The sequence below is a fragment of the Amblyomma americanum genome, chromosome 2, assembly GCF_052857255.1.
Source record: "Amblyomma americanum isolate KBUSLIRL-KWMA chromosome 2, ASM5285725v1, whole genome shotgun sequence".
Taxonomy (NCBI): Eukaryota; Metazoa; Arthropoda; class Arachnida; order Ixodida; family Ixodidae; genus Amblyomma; species Amblyomma americanum.
Window position 1 is genome coordinate 160,282,416 of NC_135498.1, and position 6,112 is coordinate 160,288,527.

A 6,112-nucleotide genomic window follows, 5' to 3' on the forward strand; every position below is an offset into this window, starting at 1 on the left:
AAAATATTGTGGCTAGTGTAGGGCTCAGGACAACTTCGGCCACCTGAGGTTCTTTAACGGGCTCTGACATCGCACGGAACACGGGCCTCTGGCCTTTCGCCTCCGTCGAAATGCGACTCCCGCGATCAGAATCGAGCCCATATCTTACCGGCCAGTAGCTGAGCACAATCCATAACCACTGAGCCACTGCGGCGGCTTCAAGAAACTAGTTTTTTCGGCAATCGTGCACGATGTGTAATTCAGTTATATTGATGCATACCGTATTAAGGCAAGTTTCAACTCGAGAGATCAGTTATATCTTGCGTACTTTCCGAGCGATACATTACATTGCCTGCAAATTGTATCTAAACATCACAGAAAACTTAAAACACGTTTGTGACCAATTTTTTCTGACGTGTTAGTGAACGCGTCTTGCTCTTTTAAGAGAAATTGCTACACCTAACTCAGGCACATATGCCACTGGTTTTGTTCTCCACAACGTTAAGAAAGATCTGACATGAACTGGTTGCGGTTACTCGGAGCTTATGCGCCATAAACAAACGACAGAAAACTTTCAAGTGCCAGTTGCTTTTTATTTATACAGCACTGGAATTCAACTGGCGATTTGTATTACAAAATAAATAATACCTAAATAGAGTAGACAAGAATAAAGACCATTTCTTTCTTTTGAAACTTGAAAAAGCCACTGGTAATTTTTTTTGCGAGTGTGCACACTAGTGTAAAAAAGGTTCACCGTGGTTGATTTTTCATTTGCCAAGTTTCAGATTTGTGACTATACGCAAAATAAGGTGTTTCGATTACTGCTGCGATGCCGTGTTTTGATGAGTGCACACAAGTTTGTCAGCGGTGCTCAAATGTTCTAGGAGAATCCCCCAAGGTGGCGTCGGTTTGTAATACGGGAGTAATAACTCATTGGCATCCACCTAAGCTCAGCCACGCGGCTACATAGGAAAGTTATACAGCTTCAAAATAATCTTAGTAGTTAAAGTAAAATTCAATTCATCGATAACTCGGAGTGGGAAAAGTGATAGTCAAATGCTTTATGCCAGTGATTTGGATTGAGTTATGAACAGAATTTATATTCTATGCCTTTTATACGTATTGTAATACTTCACATTGTTGCGATTGCTTCATTACCAATAAATATTCCCTTTCCTTCCTGGCTGTTCGCACTAGAAGGCGGCATTGGCAAGGCATCATAGTACTATGAAACCTAATTTAGGCCCTATGCAGTTATACATGCTGGAAGAACCGTTCAACATACTGAATGTGGGCCTACCGAATACACTGGCGGTCCTCGGCGTGCGAGGCATGGTTTATTTTATAGCCAATTTACCAAGCTAGAACTTCAAGATGTGCATGCAGTTATACGGAGTGCTTCAAAGCAAAAAATAATTTTAAGTCTAAGAAGCCGCTACGCAGTGTAGGTACCTCTGCACCTACTCCAACGTTTACCTTGTGGGCGCTATAGTACTGCATTTTTTGGACAGAGTTCCGCACCTGGGAATACAAAAATGCAGCCACCTTTCTGGATCATCAGCCTTGCTATGAAACAACACATTTCTTGTACAGTTTTCTTTATACTGCTGTTGCGCATCAGCTTATAATAAACACCGATTCCGACCTTGAATTTATAGGATGAAAACAGAACGTGTGGGCATTGGAGCCTCTCGCGGGACAAAATTCTGTTCAGGCCGAGGAGGAGGAGAAAGAGGAGGGAGAACTCAACTGGAATGTCACGCCAGGCATGTTTTCAAACGCAGTACCGTAAGTGTGAGAAAAGGGGACGGCCATCCCTGGCACTTGTGTGTACCCCCGTGTGCATTACAGGCGGGAACAGAGTATTCTGAGTATTATTATGTTTGGCCAAGATAACTATGTGTGACAAGCACAGTTTTCTTCTTTTGGAAGCTATTTTTCCCTTCTTTTGAAATATTTAAAAGTACTTCTCACCTCTGGTGGATGAATAGCGATAAAATGCATACTTAAAGGCCAAATTTCTCTATCATTTCATATTGCGCGTCCGTAGTGCGCATCTGGAGTCCGTACAAAGTTGTCATGGTGTAAAGGCTGGCATCTGAAATTTATTGATTTCTTTCGTGAAAAAAAGCTCCATATACTCTTACAAAAATATGAACGCGTCCTGTCTCCTGTGCCTATATCGACCGCCAGTCATGTGAGAGGTCAAGTTTACGAAGCTTCAGTTTTTTTTTCCTACTTATTCCTGTTTACTAAGACTATGCCAGAACACTTGACACCAAATTGCTACTTTCTAAGCAGGCCGACACCTTTGCAACGCCGCAAAAAAGTTGGAAAATCAGAACCCGTGTGCGTCAAAAAAAACTATCGGAATATCAAGCATTTTGGGAGTTTTCGATGTAATGCGAAATTCTAAGACGCAACTTGCTGCGAGGGAATAAATCGCACGAGTATGCCAGATACGTACTGATTGTACAGAATTTTCCTACTCCTTGTTTTCGGCCGATAAAGAAGACATAAAATGTGCGGAAGGGATTTCAAAATCTTAGCAAACATACTTCGGGAAAGTAACACTTCCTGCATGATACAAGGCAAGTTTTTCACACCTCTGTCATGTGGTCGAGCACCAAACTGCGGGCGTTTGAAGTAGAATGGCTCAGAGAAGACTGCCCAGTAGTGAGCTTTTGAGTCAAGTTTAAGAGCGGAGAATAAGAAAAAAAATTATTTTAAATTGCTGCGCGCAGCCGATATGGTGCTGACAGAATTCCAGATCGCGCATTTCAAACCGCCTCTATACTCGAAACAGAAAGGATTAAAAAGTAGTGACGTGTCGTTTAGCTAGCGCACTCCCTTGTATAAAATCGAGTGTGCTAGAGACCACCTCACTCTCTTTTTACACCCATAGAGCCTTATTCGTTTTTAGAGTTTATCATAACCATAAAGTGCGCGAATTCAGGTCAAGAACCGATATGTTCAAGACGTCGTTTTTTCCTCACAGTGTTGGAGAATGGAATGCTTCGTCTTCATTTCTTGTTAATATTACTGACAATGAAGTGTTTGCATTGTCATTGTGCCTGCCTTGTAATAATTCTTTGTTGCTTTGTACGACCTACCCCCCACTCCCCCCCACTGTAGTGCCACTGTGGCGCTGAGGGTAAATAGATAAATAAATAAATAAATAAATAAATAAAAGACTGTACTCACGGAACCTGAACTAGGTGAGTTATTTTATCGACGCCAGCTCTGCCTCCAATCCAAAATTAGTACAAGGTAGGAGGCGATTTCAGGAAGCAGTGAGGTAGTGAGACAAATCCAGTCAGCTGCCGAAAGTGCGCTCTGTGTTTCCACAGTCAGCGCGAGTCGTCGCCAGTTTTCTGGCTACCGGTGAACCACCATTTCAATCTTGCGTCCTGCAATTTCGTGTAACCTATAACGAAAATTGTCCGTAACTTTATTTTGTGCACAGCCGCAGTGCAAATTGCATCGGAGATTTATTTTAGATCTATAGATAATTGTAATTTGATGCAAAACATGTTTGAAAGATCTTTGATGCATTTCAGACTGCTGACTCTGCGTGGGTTACATGCACAAAGGAGAGAACAGCCCCCTCAATCTGCAGTGTCCGTCGATGTGTTTTGAAACGGTTGTTACCAGTGCTAAAAAGTGCTTAAATGCTCATTACTGAACGTTGATATCTTTTCTTGAATCCGACGAATTGTTTTCAGCGTAAATGTATTTGTCTACTCTCACCCTCGGTTTTTGAAAGCACCCCCAAAGGAAGAGAAAACATCTGATTTTCGACCAGCCGTAGTGAAAGGCGGCGACGTTATATCAATTCTAAGCGTAGCCGAGAAACGAGTTTGTGTAGGACCGAAACCCCTTAATAGCTGCTGCGCTGCCATTCCGTTGTCTAATATAACGAATAAACGTTATATCGGCGTCTCATATAGGAGGGTATTTTTCGTCGCAAAGGAGAGGCATAGGCGCCCAATGGTGTACAGTTAGGCTTAAATTCTCTCTCCACCGTTGTATGACACAGGAGCGCTACATATTTAGCCAGACTCTATGGTGAGACAGTAATGAAAAAACCTAGAGGGAACACTTAAGTTCCGCCTTAAGAGTGTGACGCGATAGTGTTAAAGGGCTAATGCCCAAATATGCGAAATTGATCATTGTCTACTCTACATTCACTAATCCCTGGGAGTCCCCATACCATTGCTGGTGCAGTGGTGCAGCTGCTAAGCGGTACGCGGCAGCCCCGGCACGTGGCTGTTTCAAACAGTCATTGATAGGGTTTGTACAGACCCAAGTTTCTCTTCCCGACCAACCTATCGCGACCCATCAATCATTTAAGTGTCACCTGCCATGGTGGGTAGCTGCTCACAATCGCTTGGGCAGGTTTTGATGACGTCGCAGGGTCATGTGATCTGCGTGGCCCCCATAGGCTGCATCTCTGGGGGTATTTCGCTCACGCCACCGCTGACGACGACGACTACGGGTGTTTTGCGCAGAACGAGACGCTTAACGCTATATTGTGTCAAAAATATTCCGAAAGTTAATCAAGTGGATCGAGGTTCCGCTAGCTGGCTTGAATACAAAATGTTCCTCTCCGAAAGGCGTGTTCCGTGCCTTGTGCACACTTGGCCAGAAGTTGGCGATGTTCAGGTTACAGCAGCGATGCTCATAGGTCGTAGCTCCGTCCAGCCTCCGGGGTGCACGAGTTGAATTAGGTAGCCAGGGCATGGGAGATGTGTAATCTTTATTCTCTTATCCACTGTTTTAGAAAAAACTGTGCATTGGTGTGAGTGAGAAAGTTCCCCCAGTTCGCGAAGCATGTCAATCATCAATGATGGGCTGCGCTAGGGAACAAGTGGTACACCACTGTAAAATTTAAAATATTCTCAGCTAAAAGCATTGCTTCTTAGTAATTCCAATTTGAAAATAAATGAAAAGGCTGGAAGGGAATCGTAATTTTGCCACCCGTAGATGAAGAAAATTTAAAAAATAAGAGTGGGGAGAGAAAGCTACATAGCGACCCACAGCTGGGGGGCGGGCTCGGGGGGACTCGCCTGATCTCCCCACGGTAGTGGAAAGGACGGATGAAATGATGGGTTGTATAGTTGTCGGTAAGGGGTTATGGGTATAGGGATGGGAATGGGGGCAGAGAGTTTTTCGCTCTGGTCCTTCAAGTGTCTTGACTCCATTGCTGGCCTGCCTGCCAGGTCAGGGAGGGCGTCAAGATTGTCCAATGGTGCGAACCAGTTCACGGGATGCTCGACCACCCATATACGCAACGGGCTCCGACCGCCGGCGACAGGTAAACCTAAGCCCGGGGTAAGCTACCTCGGGCTCCTCCACGACTTTCAGGGTTTGTTTCGTACCTGCCAGCGACTAACCGTCGAGTGCTTTTCGCGGTTTTTCAGACACCGGAAATATGTGTGGTGTGATCCGGCCAATAGAAGCTTAGGACGTCAGCCTATCGGCCATCCGGCCCTCGGCGCCATGACCTAACACCTCCGGGGGGACCCACCTGTGCTTCCAACCAACCAACCATGCACTTATTTTCTCCCCTAGCTTGCTCCACACCTACTGAGGAGGGAGTGTTCAAGGCTGGGCTGACCGGGCCACAAACCAAGAACGTGGCTTAGGGTGAGGTGACCCGGGCCTACTCCACCGGTAGTCCACAGCATCGACGGTTTTTGCACTGGTCGTACTACCCCCCTAGCTCGGCGTCCCGCAATGACCCAAATGGTCCCGCGGTCAGCCAATAGGCTGCCTCCCCGAGGACATCGCTTCCGAGGAGCCTGGCTGCTGTAAGCCCCCGCGCGGACCTGGCCTCTCCGTAGCCAGAAACCGGTGCGTCGGTCGCCAGACGTGCACGCCCCCGCGTTCGGAGTCGTGTAGCGTGTATTTCAAAACCTTTTGAAATTTAACACATGCCTTCCATGCCGAATTTTGTGGGTCCAGCCTGGATTTGTCCCCAGGCCTGCCTCCGCTCAGGCATCGGACCACACGAGCACAACTGGCCCTCACATTCGCGTGGGAGTCGCTGCCACTCCAATGGAGTTTCGCATCCCGAGAGGATGGGCCCCGACCAACCCATGCCCACCACCGGCGTTGCACCGCTAAAAAG